Genomic DNA, 18588 nt, shown 5'->3' on the forward strand with positions numbered 1-18588 from the left:
CACGGGATTGGGACAGGAAAGGAAAAAATGTCAGCGGGAGTGGGCGGGACCGGGAATCGTAATAAAACTATGATACCCAACTTTATACACAAATATACAGTTTCTATAAATAAACTCTATATTTAAATGTTGAACTAAATTCTATTTGCCCCGTCTCTTTATGCTCTCCTGTTTGCTTTGGTGTGGCTGGTAAAGTGAATGACGTGCTCCACACACTCTTACCAGTTGGTGGCTGTAATATATGCACCAAGTTGTATACAATGCCAACCACCAAAAATATAAGAGAAGCTTCCCTCATACACTCTGTTGCCGCGAAAATCATAATCAAAATGGAGTCAGACATGAAAGATACACTGATACGACTACTGTCAGAAAACGATCAATCAGTTGTGCTCACCGACATTTCAGGGCGGTCTGAAATCACCAAAATATTTAGACGTGTTGAGAAAGACGGTGTGAAAACGCCATACGCTAGTTGCAAAACATGCAGACAATTGATTAAATACCATTCCGATTCAGGCACGAGTGGCTTAAAGGAAACTCAATCTCAAGAAGGAAATCTTAGTTCAAGAAGAAAATTTGTTTTTTGTTTAAATTTTGTTCTTTCAGTTCAATAAAGTAACAAACTGTGCTATGCTCATATCTGAACTGTATTTTTTTTACTGTAACTGACAGATTCCGGTCAAAAAAACACAGCACGGGAGTGGGAATGAATAGGAGTCATTCTTCTGGGATTGGGACGGGATTGGATGTTTTTCGTGGGATTGGGACGAGAGAGGTTTGAAAATCCACTCCCGTGTCACCCTCTACTGTAGATGCATAAACTGATAAAGTACAACAAGAGAAAAGTGCAGAAATGGTTGCCTTTTGTTAGAATAGTCTAAATAAAAAGTAGTTAACATGTTAAATCATTTGCTGTTAGAGTGCTGTAAATATTAAACCAAACCATTGATGTTTTGGTGATTGGTGACTGATTTTTAGAGGCTTCGATGAGGAATGAAATTAAATATTTAATTACGAAAGTATGACTTTGTTTTGTCTTCCCAAGGGCTGTAAAGAAGTACTGGTCCATTGGAAAATTAGCTTTACAGAAAATGTATGGGTCCACAACACAACTTAGAGTGATCTGTTATCAGAGGTTTTTGCCAGAGGTAACTGTCTAAGTTATGTATTTCAGAAATGTACATATACAAATCACAGTTAGCTAAACATTTATTATTTTAAACAATGTAATAATATAAAGCAGAAACAATGAGCTCATTGAAGTAATGAATACGTGTTTGTTAACTAATGATTATGACATTTAGAAAAATTTGCATTGGGAGTTATTTTAAGTTTATGCAATAGGCAACTAGACCAATGCTACATTTATTTTTGGGAAGTCAAGATGGGCTGCTTAATTAGGATGGACTGAGACATCTCCACATGTGGCGTCTATTTTTTAAGCTTGGTCACAACTACAACTTGCATGCTTTTAGTGGCTTTACACCAAGAGATGACTGAGCCATAATTGGGATGCTAAATTTTTATTTGCCTGAGAGTTACAGAGGTACAGTTATGTCAGAGGCTATCCTTATTTGTAACATAATTTAAAAGTTAAAAACATAATTCTGGAAGTTTTTTTTTTTTTTTTTTTTACCATTTCTTTCAGCCAAAAGGACTGGCCCTCGTCTTAGGAACCACAGGAAAACATACAAATGACTGTGTGATAAAGGAAGGTCTGCAAAGAACCAAAAAAAATGTGCCAATTCAACGACAATAAAGTTATTTTGCACAGAATTGAGTACACGAATAAAAAGTATTTGTTTATAAATCTCTGTTTCCTTATTTATTCAGTGGGGCAGGATGTTGGCAAGGACCTCATCATTCTATACAATATAGTGGATCACAGTATGATTTGATATTCATAAATTTAGTCATGGAAAAGACACAGGAAAGATTATTTTTGGGATTATGTTTATGTGATGTGTTGAGGCTGTGATGATACTAGGGCTGGTCCGAATACCATTTTTTGAGCTTGAATATTCGAAGCTTCGGAATCTCTATATGTCTCAGACATCCCAAGTCTCCCGAAAGTTCCGGGAGTTTCCCGCATATTGCCCGCAAATTAGTTAAAATCTCCCGGAATCTAGAGCTCGCGAGCTCCAAACAGCGTAGGGTTCGCACGAGAGAGAGGGAGAGAGCGAGAGATCTTGCGTGTAGGGCTGGGCGATTTTGGCTAAAATCATAATCGCGATTAATCGAACAAGTTACCTCGATTACGATTATTGAACGATTATTTAAAAAAAAATCTTTCTCATGTGTCACTGGCAAGGCTTATACTGTAAATATGTTCACGGTTATTTTTTTTAATGAAAGAATGCATAATCCTATCTTTGTGATTCTAAAATAAGGAATAGGGCTGGGTATCGTAACAAAATTTTCGATACCGATACCGATACCTTGACTTCGATACCGTTTCCTGAACGATACTTTTTTCGATACCAATTTTATCAATATAACATTACCTAAAAAAAAAAAACTTATATTTTCAGTTTGTTGACTTTTTTACACTCATATTTTGAGTCTGTAAAAAAGCACCAATGCTAAAGTTTTCTATGTTTCCTAATAATTTAACAACATGTATTCTTTACTTCAATGAGCTCATTGTTTCTGCCTTAACTTTTAATCAAGTCAGGAATCTGGGTGTGTCTCTGGAGTCAGACCTTAGTTTCAGTAGTCATGTCAAAGCAATAACTAAATCAGCATATTATCACCTGAAAAATATTGCAAGAATTAGATGCTTTGTTTCCAGTCAAGACTTAGAAAAACTTGTGCATGCTTTCATCACCAGTAGGGTGGATTATTGTAATGGACTTCTCACTGGCCTTCCCAAAAAGACCATAAGACAGTTGCAGCTCATACAGAACGCTGCTGCTAGGATTCTGAGCAGAACCAGAAAATATGAACACATCACACCAGTCCTCAGGTCTTTACACTGGCTGCCAGTTACATTTAGGATTGATTTTAAAGTATTATTACTGGTATATAAATCATTCAATGGCCTAGGACCTCAATACATTGCAGATATGCTCAGTGAATATAAACCCAACAGATCACTCAGATCATTAGGATCACATCGGCTAGAAATACCAAGGGTTCACTCTAAGCATGGCGAGTCTGCTTTTAGCTACTATGCCAGCCGCAGCTGGAACCAGCTTCCAGAAGAGATCAGATGTGCTCCTACAGTAGCCACATTCAAATCCAGACTCAAAACACATCTGTTTAGCTGTGCATTTACTGAATGAGCACTGTGCCACTGTTCGTCCGACTGTTTGCACTGTATTTTACTTTATGTTTTAATTATTCTGATTTCTGTATTTTATCTTTTATTCTAAACTGTTTTAATTATTCTGATTTCTTTTGATTATTTTAATTTCTTCTATGTAAAGCACTTTGAATTACCATTGTGTATGAAATGTGCTATATAAATAAACCTGCCTTGCCTTGCCTTGCCTTGCCTTAACTTAATGCATTGTTTAACAATGAAACTAAATGAAAATTAATTGAAATGCATTACACACAGTCACCCCTGATAACAGATTACTCTAAATTGTAATTTAGACACATGCATTTTCTGTAAAGCTCCTTTGAAACGACAGGCTATGTATTGTGAAAAATGCTATACAAATAAATGTGAATTGAATTAAATATAGGCTACTGGGGTGCGGGATATATATGCCTCGTGCTCAGCACACATGAAGCTTGCGCAAAGCACTGGCAAAAGTAGCCTAATGATTATGGATGTGTCGGGAAACGATAGCAAGGAGATATTTTAATTGTTTATTAATGAACAAGTGTTTACTAAACGTGTTGGCTGCAAAAATGATTATTGCGAATTTACGATGCTGACTTGTCATCCCTGCAGTAGTGAACGCGCGCGCACGCCTATATGGATTAGGTAATCAAACTATTTATTTCTAATCGTTTCGTTTAAAAGTACACATATTTTGAACATATATAGAACTATTTCTCATGTCTGTGAGGCAAGTATCGCTGAGTTTCGGTTCATTTGTGACGCGCTCCAGTTCTTGTAGTCGAAGGCGGATAGACTTTCTACTCTCAAGTAACGTTATATTCTGTGCGCTTTTAAGTGCCTTATCAGATTTACCGTGTTGCCGGTCTTGGCAGCAATTATCTTGTCGAAAATATTGCATCGTGTGCTTATGGCATCGCCGCATCGAGTCGGGTACATAGGTACACTTTTGATCATTTCCACATATTTTCTGTCTATCTTGGTTGGACGCTTACGCTTACACACACACACACACACACACTACAGCCACACGTGCGACGAGCCACGTCTCTGGGCAGCCGCGTAAACTAGTGTTTTTCCGCCACAGCCAATAATGCTGCATGTTTATTGTTTAACTGACGTTGACGAGATTAACCACTTAGGTACCGAAACTTGGTACCGAAAAACAAGACATGTTTCGATACTCGGTAGTATCGAGGCAATTCGGTCGGTACCTATAAAGTACCGAACTCGGTACCCAGCCCTAAAATAAGGAAACACACAGATAGCTTTTAATGCTTACTTATTAAATATTTCAAACAATTGAATCAAACAAAGCATACAATGCTTGAAATAAAATCGTCTTATAAAAAAGTAATTAAGTTTTAATGTAAAAAGAAAGTTTCCTAAAAATGTAGAAAATAGTTATTTTTGTAAACAAAATAAATTATTGTAAATATTGCCATCTTAAAAGTAAAATATAACTTGTATAAAACTAAAAAAACTAATCCTTTTCATATTGTGTAGCATTTGTAAATGCTTGTGTTATCAAAACCTGCTTTGTGGAGTGGAGGCACGTGTTGCTGGGCGTTTGTCAGTCTCTCTCTTTTTTCGCGTGTTTCTTTGGTACAAGCTGCTCCTGTTGCTGAGTCGACTCAGTGTTTGAGTTCCCTTTCACACAGAGATTCCGGAAAATACACGGATAAAGTTGTCCGGGATTTGACCCGGGTTCGTTTGACTTTGGTTCATTCACACTGCCAGTGATTTTCCGGAATCAAGAGAGTGCGTTCACACAGACACACACAACCCGCAAACACACGTGACATGTCCCAGCGGCGTCTATAGTTTGCTTATGAGCTGCGATTTCTCTCGAGAAACCACACTTGTGCATTTTTTTCTCTGATTCGATCATAAACTAGCGCATTACGAACCGGTTCACGCTGGCGAACGATCCCGGCTTAGCGCCATCATTACGACACGGCATTGATTATGGCTTTTGTTCACACAGCGCGTGTTCCGGGACTGAACACGGCAATGTTACTATGTCCCCAACCTGGCATCAATCCCGGGTCGTGTTTGCGTTCACACAGAAGGTGTTTGTTCTGGCAATTTCCCGGGATCCACGCGCTGTGTGAAAGGGGCTCATGTTGCTTCAATGCCGCAGACTGGACGGGGCGGAGTTACGTGACTACACACACGGTAATATGTTTTAAGGGGAAAGTACATTAACACACAGTGGGCGGAAATATTAATAGGATTAAAAAATCGAAACTAGAAAATAAAGTTTGATGAGACAAACTTTAAGTTGGCTTGAGAAAGCCGGACCAGAGAGTTTGAATAAGTTTAAAGTTTAAAGAAAGAAAGATTAGTTAGAAAGAGAAAGAAAGATGGATTAGTTAGAAAGAAAGATGGATTAGTTAGAAAGAAAGAAAGATTAGTTAGAAACAAAGAAAGATTAGTTAGAAAGAAATATAGATTAGAAAGAAAGATTAGTTAGAAAGAAAGATAGATTAGTTAGAAAGAAAGAAAGATTAGTTAGAAAGAAAGAAAGAAAGAAAGAAAGAAAGAAAGAAAGAAAGAAAGAAGAAAGATTAGTTAGAAAGAAAGAAAGAAAGAAAGAAAGAAAGAAAGAAAGAAAGAAAGAAAGAAAGAAGAAAGATTAGAAAGAAAGAAAGAAAGAAAGATTAGAAAGAAAGAAAGAAAGAAAGAAAGAAAGAAGAAAGATTAGTTAGAAAGAAAGAAAGAAAGAAAGAAAGAAAGAAAGAAAGAAAGAAGAAAGATTAGTTAGAAAGAAAGAAAGAAAGAAGAAAGATTAGTTAGAAAGAAAGAAAGAAAAAGTAAAAAAGAAAGAAAGAAAGAAAGAAAGAAAGATTAGTTAGAAAGAAAGAAGAAAGATTAGTTAGAAAGAAAGAAAGAAAGAAAGAAAGATTAGTTAGAAAGAAAGAAAGAAGAAATATCAGTTAGAAAGAAAGAAAGAAAGAAAGAAAGAAGAAAGATTAGTTAGAAAGAAAGAAGAAAGATTAGCTAGAAAGAAAGAAAGAAAGAAGAAAGATTAGTTAGAAAGAAAGAAAGAAAGAATTAGTTAGAAAGAAAGATTAGTTAGAAAGAAAGAAAGAAAGAAAGAAAGAAAGAAAGAAGAAAGATTAGTTAGAAAGAAAGAAAGAAAGAAAGAAAGAAAGAAAGAAAGAAAGAAAGAAAGAAAGAAAGAAAGAAAGAAGAAAGATTAGTTAGAAAGAAAGAAAGAAAGAAGAAAGATTAGTTAGAAAGAAAGAATGATAGATTAGTTAGTAAGAAAAAAAGAAAAAAGAAATATTAGTTAGAAAGAAAGAAAGACAGAAAGAAAGAAGAAAGATTAGTTAGAAAGAAAGAAGAAAGATTAGTTAGAAAGAAAGAAAGAAAGAAGAAAGATTAGTTAGAAAGAAAGAAAGAAATAAAGAAAGAAAGAAGAAAGATTAGTTAGAAAGAAAGAAAGATAGATTAGTTAGTAAGAAAGAAAGATAGATTAGATAGATAGATAGATAGATAGATAGATAGATAGATAGATAGATAGATAGATAGATAGATAGAAAGAGATAGATAGATGGATAGATGGATAGATAGATGGATAGATGGATAGATGGATAGATAGATAGATAGATAGATAGATAGATAGAGATAGATAGATGGATAGATGGATAGATGGATAGATAGATATATAGATAGATAGATAGATAGATAGATAGATAGATAGATAGATAGATAGATAGATAGATAGATAGATAGATAGATAGATAGATAGATAGATAAGTTCATTAGTACATATAGAATGGTAGTTTAATTGAGTCTTGGGCTTCAGGGAGTTTAGATTTGAGTTTTTGTGTTGTACACTGCTGGGCCACCGTAGCCTTGGCTCAATTTGAACTGTTGCAATGAAAGTCAATGGGATTTTTATGATTTTTAATATTAATTTTTAAGAAATCTGAAAGTCAAATCAGTCTGAAAAGATATAGCACACTAAGTCAGAACAGTCTGAAGGTCTGACCCGAGTTTGGAGTTTGTAGAGTTAAAGCTCTGGGAGGAGTAGCAGTCAGAAAATTTTGGTTAAGAAAAAGAAGAAGAAAAAGAATAACTAGAAAAAGTTCGTCGAGACAAACTTTAAGTTGGCTTGTGAAAGTTTGGACCAATAAGTTTGAAGAAGTTTAAATTAGTTTAAAGTTTAAATTAGTTTAAATTTTCAAGTAGTTTGAAGTTGAAATTAGTTTAAAGTTTAAAGTAGTTTAAAGTTTAAAGTTTAAAGTTTAAAGTTTTAATGGTTTAAAGTTAAAAGTAGTTTAAAGTTTGAAGTATAGTTTGAAGTAATTTAAAGTTGCTAGGGTGTTTCTAGTGGGTTGCTAAGGTGTTCTGGGTGGTTGCCTGGCGGTTGCTAAGGTATTTTAGGTGGTTGCTAGGGTGTTTTGGATGGTTGCTATGGTGTTGCTTGGGTGTTCTACGGTATTTTGGGTGGTTGCTATGGTGTTGCTAGGGTGTTTTAAGGTATTGTGGATGGTTGCCATGGTGTTCTGGGTGGTTGCTATGGTGTTGCTAAGGTGTTGTAAGGTATTTTGGGTGGTTGCTATGGTGTTCTGGGTGGTTGCTAGGCAGTTGCTAGGGTGTTCTGGGGTTGCTAGGCAGTTGCTAGGGTGTTCTGGTGGTTGCTAGGGTGTTGCTAGGGTGTTCTAGGGTATTTTGGGTGGTTGCTATTGTGTTGCTAGGGTGATTTAAGGTATTTTGGGTGGTTGCTAGGGTGTTCTGGGTGGTTGCTAGGCAGTTGCTAGGGTGTTCTGGTGGTTGCTAGGGTGTTGCTAGGGTGTTCTATGGTATTTTGGGTGGTTGCTATGGTGTTGCTAGGGTGATTTAAGGTATTTTGGGTGGTTGCTATGCAGTTGCTAGGGTGTTCTGGTGGTTGCTAGGGTGTTGCTAGGGTGTTCTAGGGTATTTTGGGTGGTTGCTATGGTGTTGCTAGGGTGATTTAAGGTATTTTGGGTGGTTGCTAGGGTGTTCTGGGTGGTTGCTAGGCAGTTGCTAGGGTGTTCTGGTGGTTGCTAGGGTGTTGCTAGGGTGTTCTAGGGTATTTTGGGTGGTTGCTATGGTGTTTCTAGGGTGATTTAAGGTATTTTGGGTGGTTGCTAGGGTGTTCTGGGTGGTTGCTAGGGTGTTCTAGAGCATTTTGGGTGGTTGCTATGGTGTTGCTAGGGTGTTTTAAGGTATTTTGGGTGGTTGCTATGGTGTTGCTAGGGTGTTTTAAGGTATTTTGGGTGGTTGCTAAAAAGAAAGAAAGATTGAAAGAAAGATTAGAAAGAAATAAAGATAGATAGAAAGATTAGTTAGAAAGAAAGAGAGAAAGAAAGAAAGAGAGATAGAAAGATTAGTTAGAAAGAAAGAAAGATTAGTTAGAAAGAAAGATTAGTTAGAATGAAAGTTAGAAAGTAAGATTAGTTAGAAAGAAAGAAAAAAAGAAAGATTGAAAGAAATATTAGAAAGAAAGAAAGAAAGAAAGATAGAAAGATTAGTTAGAATGAAAGAAAGAAAGATTAGTTAGAAAGAAATAGATTAGTTAGAAAAGAAAGAAAGAAAGATTAGTTAGAAAGAAAGATTAGAAAGAGAGATAGAAAGAAAGATAGAAAGATTAGTTAGAAAGAAAGAAAGATTAGTTAGAAAGAAAGAAAGATAGAAAGTAAAATTAGTTAGAAAGAAAGAAAGAAAGAAAGAAAGATAGAAAGATTAGTTAGAAAGAAAGAAAGAAGAAATATTAGTTAGAAAGAAAGAAAGAAAGAAAGAAAGAAAGAAAGAAGAAATATTAGTTAGAAAGAAAGAAAGAAAGAAAGAAAGAAAGAAGAAATATTAGTTAGAAAGAAAGAAAGAAAGAAAGAAAAAGAAAGAAAGAAAGAAAGAAAGAAAGAAAGAAAGAAAGAAGAAAGATTAGAAAGAAAGAAAGAAAGAATTAGTTAGAAAGAAAGATTAGTTAGAAAGAAAGAAAGAAAGAAAGAAAGAAAGAAAGAAAGAAAGAAAGAAAGAAAGAAAGAAGAAAGAATAGTTAGAAAGAAAGAAAGAAGAAAGATTAGTTAGAAAGAAAGAAAGAAGAAAGATTAGTTAGAAAGAAAGAAAGAAAGAAAGAAGAAAGATTAGTTAGAAAGAAAGAAAGAAAGAAAGAAAGAAAGAAGAAAGATTAGTTAGAAAGAAAGAAGAAAGATTAGTTAGAAAGAAAGAAGAAAGATTAGTTAGAAAGAAAGAAAGAAAGAAAGAAGAAAGATTAGTTAGAAAGAAAGAAAGAAGAAAGATTAGTTAGAAAGAAAGAAAGAAATATTAGTTAGAAAGAAAGAAAGAAAGAAGAAAGATTAGTTAGAAAGAAAGAAAGAAAGAAGAAAGATTAGTTAGAAAGAAAGAAAGAAAAAGAAAGAAAGAAAAATAAAGAAAGAAAGAAAGAAAGGAAGAAAGAAAGAAAGAAAGAAAGAAAGATAGAAAGAAAGAAGAAAGATTAGTTAGAAAGAAAGAAAGAAAGAAGAAAGATTAGTTAGAAAGAAAGAAAGAAAGAATTAGTTAGAAAGAAAGATTAGTTAGAAAGAAAGAAAGAAAGAAAGAAAGAAAGAAAGAAAGAAAGAAAGAAAGAAGAAAGAATAGTTAGAAAGAAAGAAAGAAGAAAGATTAGTTAGAAAGAAAGAAAGAAAGAAGAAAGATTAGTTAGAAAGAAAGAAAGAAAAAGAAAGAAAGAAAGAAAGAAAGAAAGAAGAAAGATTAGTTAGAAAGAAAGAAAGAAAGAAAGAAAGAAGAAAGATTAGTTAGAAATAAAGAAGAAAGATTAGTTAGGAAGAAAGATTAGTTAGAAAGAAAGAAAGAAAGAAGAAAGATTAGTTAGAAAGAAAGAAAGAAAGAATTAAATAAGAAAGAAAGATTAGTTAGAAAGAAAGAAAGAAAGAAAGAAAGAAAGAAAGAAAGAAAGAAAGAAAGAAGAAAGATTAGTTAGAAAGAAAGAAAGAAAGAAGAAAGATTAGTTAGAAAGAAAGAAAGAAAGAATTAGTTAGAAAGAAAGAAAGAAAGAAAGAAAGAAAGAAGAAAGAATAGTTAGATAGAAAGAAAGAAGAAAGATTAGTTAGAAAGAAAGAAAGAAAGAAGAAAGATTAGTTAGAAAGAAAGAAAGGAAAAGAAAGAAAGAAAGAAAGAAAGAAGAAAGATTAGTTAGAAAGAAAGAAAGAAAGAAAGAAGAAAGATTAGTTAGAAAGAAAGAAGAAAGATTAGTTAGAAAGAAAGAAAGAAAGAAAGAAAGAAAGAAAGAAAGAAAGAAAGAAAGAAAGAAGAAAGATTAGTTAGAAAGAAAGAAAGAAGAAAGATTAGTTAGAAAGAAAGAAAGAAAGATTAGTTAGAAAGAAAGAAAGAAAGAAGAAAGATTAGTTAGAAAGAAAGAAAGAAAGAAGAAAGATTAGTTAGAAAGAAAGAAAGAAAGAAAAAGAAAGAAAGAAAGAAAGAAAGAAAGAAAGAAAGAAGAAAGATTAGTTAGAAAGAAAGAAAGAAAGAAGAAAGATTAGTTAGAAAGAAAGAAAGAATTGGTTAGAAAGAAAGATTAGTTAGAAAGAAAGAAAGAAAGAAAGAAAGAAAGAAAGAAAGAAAGAAAGAAAGAAAGAAAGAAAGAAGAAAGATTAGTTAGAAAGAAAGAAAGAATTAGTTAGAAAGAAAGATTAGTTAGAAAGAAAGAAAGAAAGAAAGAAAGAAAGAAAGAAAGAAAGAAAGAAAGAAGAAAGAATAGTTAGAAAGAAAGAAAGAAGAAAGATTAGTTAGAAAGAAAGAAAGAAAGAAGAAAGATTAGTTAGAAAGAAAGAAAGAAAAAGAAAGAAAGAAAGAAAGAAAGAAGAAAGATTAGTTAGAAAGAAAGAAAGAAAGAAAGAAGAAAGATTAGTTAGAAAGAAAGAAGAAAGATTAGTTAGAAAGAAAGAAGAAAGATTAGTTAGAAAGAAAGAAAGAAAGAAAGAAAGAAAGAAAGAAAGAAAGAAAGAAAGAAAGAAAGAAGAAAGATTAGTTAGAAAGAAAGAAAGAAGAAAGATTAGTTAGAAAAAAAGAAAGAAAGATTAGTTAGAAAGAAAGAAAGAAAGAAGAAAGATTAGTTAGAAAGAAAGAAAGAAAGAAGAAAGATTAGTTAGAAAGAAAGAAAGAAAGAAAGAAAGAAAGAAGAAAGATTAGTTAGAAAGAAAGAAAAAGAAAGAAAGAAAAAGAAAGAAAGAAAGAAAGAAAGAAAGAAAGAAAGAAAGAAAGAAAGAAAGAAGAAAGATTAGTTAGAAAGAAAGAAAGAAAGAAGAAAGATTAGTTAGAAAGAAAGAAAGAAAGAAAGATTAGTTAGAAAGAAAGAAAGAAAGAAAGAAGAAAGATTAGTTAGAAAGAAAGAAGAAAGATTAGTTAGAAAGAAAGAAAGAAAGATTAGTTAGAAAGAAAGAAGAAAGATTAGTTAGAAAGAAAGAAAGAAAGAAAGAAGAAAGAATAGTTAGAAAGAAAGAAAGAAAGAAAGAAAGAAAGAAAGAAGAAAGATTAGTTAGAAAGAAAGAAAGAAAGAAAGAAGAAAGATCAGTTAGAAAGAAAGAAAGAAAGAAAAAGAAAGAAAGAAAGAAAGAAAGAAAGAAAGAAGAAAGATTAGTTAGAAAGAAAGAAAGAAAGAAAGAAAGAAAAAAGAAAGATTAGTTAGAAAGAAAGAAAGAAAGAAAGAAGAAAGATTAGTTAGAAAGAAAGAAAGAAAGAAAGAAGAAAGATTAGTAAGAAAGAAAGAAAGAAAGAAAGAAAGAAAGAAAGAAAGAAGAAAGATTAGTTAGAAAGAAAGAAAGAAAGAAAGAAAGAAAGAAAGAAAGAAAGAAAGAAAGAAGAAAGATTAGTTAGAAAGAAAGAAAGAAGAAAGATTAGTTAGAAAGAAAGAAAGAAAGATTAGTTAGAAAGAAAGAAAGAAAGAAGAAAGATTAGTTAGAAAGAAAGAAAGAAAGAAGAAAGATTAGTTAGAAAGAAAGAAAGAAAGAAAAAGAAAGAAAGAAAGAAAGAAAGAAAGAAAGAAAGAAGAAAGATTAGTTAGAAAGAAAGAAAGAAAGAAGAAAGATTAGTTAGAAAGAAAGAAAGAATTGGTTAGAAAGAAAGATTAGTTAGAAAGAAAGAAAGAAAGAAAGAAAGAAAGAAAGAAAGAAAGAAAGAAAGAAAGAAAGAAGAAAGATTAGTTAGAAAGAAAGAAAGAATTAGTTAGAAAGAAAGATTAGTTAGAAAGAAAGAAAGAAAGAAAGAAAGAAAGAAAGAAAGAAAGAAAGAAAGAAGAAAGAATAGTTAGAAAGAAAGAAAGAAGAAAGATTAGTTAGAAAGAAAGAAAGAAAGAAGAAAGATTAGTTAGAAAGAAAGAAAGAAAAAGAAAGAAAGAAAGAAAGAAAGAAGAAAGATTAGTTAGAAAGAAAGAAAGAAAGAAAGAAGAAAGATTAGTTAGAAAGAAAGAAGAAAGATTAGTTAGAAAGAAAGAAGAAAGATTAGTTAGAAAGAAAGAAAGAAAGAAAGAAAGAAAGAAAGAAAGAAAGAAAGAAAGAAAGAAAGAAGAAAGATTAGTTAGAAAGAAAGAAAGAAGAAAGATTAGTTAGAAAAAAAGAAAGAAAGATTAGTTAGAAAGAAAGAAAGAAAGAAGAAAGATTAGTTAGAAAGAAAGAAAGAAAGAAGAAAGATTAGTTAGAAAGAAAGAAAGAAAGAAAGAAAGAAAGAAGAAAGATTAGTTAGAAAGAAAGAAAAAGAAAGAAAGAAAAAGAAAGAAAGAAAGAAAGAAAGAAAGAAAGAAAGAAAGAAAGAAAGAAAGAAGAAAGATTAGTTAGAAAGAAAGAAAGAAAGAAGAAAGATTAGTTAGAAAGAAAGAAAGAAAGAAAGATTAGTTAGAAAGAAAGAAAGAAAGAAAGAAGAAAGATTAGTTAGAAAGAAAGAAGAAAGATTAGTTAGAAAGAAAGAAAGAAAGATTAGTTAGAAAGAAAGAAGAAAGATTAGTTAGAAAGAAAGAAAGAAAGAAAGAAGAAAGAATAGTTAGAAAGAAAGAAAGAAAGAAAGAAAGAAAGAAGAAAGATTAGTTAGAAAGAAAGAAAGAAAGAAAGAAGAAAGATCAGTTAGAAAGAAAGAAAGAAAGAAAAAGAAAGAAAGAAAGAAAGAAAGAAAGAAAGAAAGAAGAAAGATTAGTTAGAAAGAAAGAAAGAAAGAAAGAAAGAAAAAAGAAAGATTAGTTAGAAAGAAAGAAAGAAAGAAAGAAGAAAGATTAGTTAGAAAGAAAGAAAGAAAGAAAGAAGAAAGATTAGTAAGAAAGAAAGAAAGAAAGAAAGAAAGAAAGAAAGAAAGAAGAAAGATTAGTTAGAAAGAAAGAAAGAAAGAAAGAAAGAAAGAAAGAAAGAAGAAAGATTAGTTAGAAATAAAGAAGAAAGATTAGTTAGGAAGAAAGATTAGTTAGAAAGAAAGAAAGAAAGAAGAAAGATTAGTTAGAAAGAAAGAAAGAAAGAAAGAAGAAAGATTAGTTAGAAAGAAAGAAAGAAAGAAGAAAGATTAGTTAGAAAGAAAGAAAGAAAGAAGAAAGATTAGTTAGAAAGAAAGAAAGATTAGTTAGAAAGAAAGAAAGATTAGTTAGAAAGAAAGAAAGAAAGAAAGAAGAAAGATTAGTTAGAAAGAAAGAAAGAAAGAAGAAAGATTAGTAAGAAAGAAAGAAAGAAAGAAAGAAGAAAGATTAGTTAGAAAGAAAGAAAGAAAGAAAGAAAGAAAGAAAGAAAGAAGAAAGATTAGTTAGAAAGAAAGAAGAAAGATTAGTTAGAAAGAAAGAAGAAAGATTAGTTAGAAAGAAAGAAAGAAAGAAAGAAAGAAAGAAAGAAAGAAAGAAAGATTAGTTAGAAAGAAAGAAAGAAAGATTAGTTAGAAAGAAAGAAAGAAAGAAAGAAGAAAGATTAGTTAGAAAGAAAGAAAGAAGAAAGAAGAAAGATTAGTTAGAAAGAAAGAAAGAAAAAGAAAGAAAGAAAGAAAGAAAGAAAGAAAGAAGAAAGATTAGTTAGAAAGAAAGAAAGAAAGAAGAAAGATTAGTTAGAAAGAAAGATTAGTTAGAAAGAAAGAAAGATTAGTTAGAAAGAAAGAAGAAAGATTAGTTAGAAAGAAGAAATATTAGTTAGAAAGAAAGAAAGAAGAAATATTAGTTAGAAAGAAAGAAAGAAAGAAAGAAAGAAAGAAGAAAGATTAGTTAGAAAGAAAGAAAGAAAGAAGAAAGATTAGTTAGAAAGAAAGAAAGATAGATTAGTTAGTAAGAAAAAAAGAAAAAAGAAATATTAGTTAGAAAGAAAGAAAGACAGAAAGAAAGAAGAAAGATTAGTTAGAAAGAAAGAAGAAAGATTAGTTAGAAAGAAAGAAAGAAAGATTAGTTAGAAAGAAAGAAAGAAAGAAAGAAAGAAAGAAAGAAAAAGAAAGAAAGAAAGAAAGAAGAAAGATTAGTTAGAAAGAAAGAAAGAAAGAAAGAATTAGTTAGAAAGAAAGATTAGTTAGAAAGAAAGAAAGAAAGAAAGAAATAAAGAAAGAAGAATAGTTAGAAAGAAAGAAAGAAGAAAGATTAGTTAGAAAGAAAGAAAGAAAGAAGAAAGATTAGTTAGAAAGAAAGAAAGAAAAAGAACGAAAGAAAGAAAGAAAGAAGAAAGATTAGTTAGAAAGAAAGAAAGAAAGAAAGAAAGAAAGAAAGAAAGAAAGAAAGAAAGAAAGAAAGAAGAAAGATTAGTTAGAAAGAAAGAAGAAAGATTAGTTAGAAAGAAAGAAGAAAGATTAGTTAGAAAGAAAGAAAGAAAGAAAGAAAGAAAGAAAGAAAGAAAGATTAGTTAGAAAGAAAGAAAGAAGAAAGATTAGTTAGAAAGAAAGAAAGAAAGATTAGTTAGAAAGAAAGAAGAAAGATTAGTTAGAAAGAAAGAAAGAAAGAAGAAAGATTAGTTAGAAAGAAAGAAAGAAAAAGAAAGAAAGAAAAAGAAAGAAAGAAAGAAAGGAAGAAAGAAAGAAAGAAAGAAAGAAAGAAAGAAAGAAGAAAGATTAGTTAGAAAGAAAGAAAGAAAGAAGAAAGATTAGTTAGAAAGAAAGAAAGAAAGAATTAGTTAGAAAGAAAGATTAGTTAGAAAGAAAGAAAGAAAGAAAGAAAGAAAGAAGAAAGAATAGTTAGAAAGAAAGAAAGAAGAAAGATTAGTTAGAAAGAAAGAAAGAAAGAAGAAAGATTAGTTAGAAAGAAAGAAAGAAAAAGAAAGAAAGAAAGAAAGAAAGAAAGAAAGAAAGAAAGAAGAAAGATTAGTTAGAAAGAAAGAAGAAAGATTAGCTAGAAAGAAAGAAAGAAAGAAAGAAGAAAGATTAGTTAGAAAGAAAGAAAGAAAGAAAGAAAGAAAGAAAGAAAGAAAGAAAGAAAGAAAGAAGAAAGATTAGTTAGAAAGAAAGAAAGAAAGAAAGAAAGATTAGTTAGAAAGAAAGAAAGAAAGATTAGTTAGAAAGAAAGAAAGAAAGAAGAAATATTAGTTAGAAAGAAAGAAGAAATATTAGTTAGAAAGAAAGAAAGAAAGAAAGAAAGAAAGAAGAAATATTAGTTAGAAAGAAAGAAAGAAAGAAAGAAAGAAAGAAGAAATATTAGTTAGAAAGAAAGAAAGAAAGAAAGAAAGAAAGAAAGAAAAAGAAAGAAAGAAAGAAAGAAGAAAGATTAGTTAGAAAGAAAGAAAGAAAGAAAGAATTAGTTAGAAAGAAAGATTAGTTAGAAAGAAAGAAAGAAAGAAAGAAATAAAGAAAGAAGAATAGTTAGAAAGAAAGAAAGAAGAAATATTAGTTAGAAAGAAAGAAAGAAAGAAAGAAAGAAAGAAGAAATATTAGTTAGAAAGAAAGAAAGAAAGAAAGAAAGAAAGAAGAAATATTAGTTAGAAAGAAAGAAAGAAAGAAAGAAAGAAAGAAAAAGAAAGAAAGAAAGAAAGAAGAAAGATTAGTTAGAAAGAAAGAAAGAAAGAAAGAATTAGTTAGAAAGAAAGATTAGTTAGAAAGAAAGAAAGAAAGAAAGAAATAAAGAAAGAAGAATAGTTAGAAAGAAAGAAAGAAGAAAGATTAGTTAGAAAGAAAGAAAGAAAGAAGAAAGATTAGTTAGAAAGAAAGAAAGAAAAAGAACGAAAGAAAGAAAGAAAGAAGAAAGATTAGTTAGAAAGAAAGAAAGAAAGAAAGAAAGAAAGAAAGAAAGAAAGAAAGAAAGAAAGAAGAAAGATTAGTTAGAAATAAAGAAGAAAGATTAGTTAGAAAGAAAGAAGAAAGATTAGTTAGAAAGAAAGAAAGAAAGAAAGAAAGAAAGATTAGTTAGAAAGAAAGAAAGAAGAAAGATTAGTTAGAAAGAAAGAAAGAAAGATTAGTTAGAAAGAAAGAAGAAAGATTAGTTAGAAAGAAAGAAAGAAAGAAGAAAGATTAGTTAGAAAGAAAGAAAGAAAAAGAAAGAAAGAAAAAGAAAGAAAGAAAGAAAGGAAGAAAGAAAGAAAGAAAGAAAGAAAGAAAGAAAGAAGAAAGATTAGTTAGAAAGAAAGAAAGAAAGAAGAAAGATTAGTTAGAAAGAAAGAAAGAAAGAATTAGTTAGAAAGAAAGATTAGTTAGAAAGAAAGAAAGAAAGAAAGAAAGAAAGAAAGAAGAAAGAATAGTTAGAAAGAAAGAAAGAAGAAAGATTAGTTAGAAAGAAAGAAAGAAAGAAGAAAGATTAGTTAGAAAGAAAGAAAGAAAAAGAAAGAAAGAAAGAAAGAAAGAAAGAAAGAAAGAAAGAAAGAAGAAAGATTAGTTAGAAAGAAAGAAAGAACGAAAGAAAGAAAGAAAGAAGAAAGATTAGTTAGAAAGAAAGAAGAAAGATTAGTTAGAAAGAAAGAAGAAAGATTAGTTAGAAAGAAAGAAAGAAAGAAAGAAAGAAAGAAAGAAAGAAAGAAAGAAAGATTAGTTAGAAAGAAAGAAAGAAGAAAGATTAGTTAGAAAGAAAGAAAGAAAGATTAGTTAGAAAGAAAGAAAGAAAGAAGAAAGATTAGTTAGAAAGAAAGAAAGAAAGAAGAAAGATTAGTTAGAAAGAAAGAAAGAAAGAAAGAAAGAAAGAAAGAAAGAAGAAAGATTAGTTAGAAAGAAAGAAAAAGAAAGAAAGAAAAAGAAAGAAAGAAAGAAAGAAAGAAAGAAGAAAGATTAGTTAGAAAGAAAGAAAGAAAGAAGAAAGATTAGTTAGAAAGAAAGAAAGAAGAAAGATTAGTTAGAAAGAAAGAAAGAAAGAAAGAAAGAAAGAAGAAAGATTAGTTAGAAAGAAAGAAAGAAGAAAGATTAGTTAGAAAGAAAGAAAGAAAGATTAGTTAGAAAGAAAGAAGAAAGATTAGTTAGAAAGAAAGAAAGAAAGAAGAAAGAATAGTTAGAAAGAAAGAAAGAAAGAAAGAAAGAAAGAAAGAAAGAAGAAAGATTAGTTAGAAAGAAAGAAAGAAAGAAAGAAAGAAGAAAGATTAGTTAGAAAGAAAGAAAGAAAAAGAAAGAAAGAAAGAAAGAAAGAAAGAAAGAAAGAAAGAAAGAAAGAAAGAAAGAAAGAAAGAAAGAAGAAAGATTAGTTAGAAAGAAAGAAAGAAAAAGAAAGAAAGAAAGAAAGAAAAAGAAACAAAGAAAGAAAGAAAGAAAGAAAGAAGAAAGATTAGTTAGAAAGAAAGAAAGAAAGAAAGAAAGAAAGAAAGAAAGAAAGAAAAAAGAAAGATTAGTTAGAAAGAAAGAAAGAAGAAAGATTAGTTAGAAAGAAAGAAAGAAAGAAAGAAAGACGAAAGATTAGTAAGAAAGAAAGAAAGAAAGAAAGAAAGAAAGAAAGAAGAAAGATTAGTTAGAAAGAAAGAAAGAAAGAATGAAAGAAAGAAGAAAGATTAGTTAGAAAGAAAGAAAGAAGAAAGATTAGTTAGAAATAAAGAAGAAAGATTAGTTAGAAAGAAAGAAGAAAGATTAGTTAGAAAGAAAGAAAGAAAGAAAGAAAGAAAGATTAGTTAGAAAGAAAGAAAGAAAGAAAGAAACATTAGTTAGAAAGAAAGAAAGAAAGAAAGAAGAAAGATTAGTTAGAAAGAAAGAAAGAAAGAAGAAAGATTAGTTAGAAAGAAAGAAAGAAAAAGAAAGAAAGAAAGAAAGAAAGAAAGAAGAAAGATTAGTTAGAAAGAAAGAAAGAAAGAAGAAAGATTAGTTAGAAAGAAAGAAAGAAAGAAAGAAAAAAGATTAGTTAGAAAGAAAGATTAGTTAGAAAGAAAGAAAGATTAGTTAGAAAGAAAGAAGAAAGATTAGTTAGAAAGAAGAAATATTAGTTA

General features: G+C 29.9%; 1 long non-coding RNA gene across 1 annotated transcript; it reads left to right on the forward strand.

Annotated features, from left to right (window-relative positions):
- The first annotated feature begins 830 nt into the window (after positions 1–830).
- On the forward strand, positions 831–1813 carry LOC143749469 (uncharacterized). The gene is made up of 2 exons (XR_013206988.1): positions 831–1151; positions 1652–1813. It is a non-coding gene; the product is annotated as an uncharacterized LOC143749469 (long non-coding RNA).
- The last annotated feature ends 16775 nt before the right edge of the window (positions 1814–18588 follow it).

The sequence above is a fragment of the Siphateles boraxobius genome, unplaced genomic scaffold (genome assembly GCF_051911475.1).
Source record: "Siphateles boraxobius isolate OS27281-9 unplaced genomic scaffold, OSU_SipBor_1 25, whole genome shotgun sequence".
Classification (NCBI taxonomy): Eukaryota; Metazoa; Chordata; class Actinopteri; order Cypriniformes; family Leuciscidae; genus Siphateles; species Siphateles boraxobius.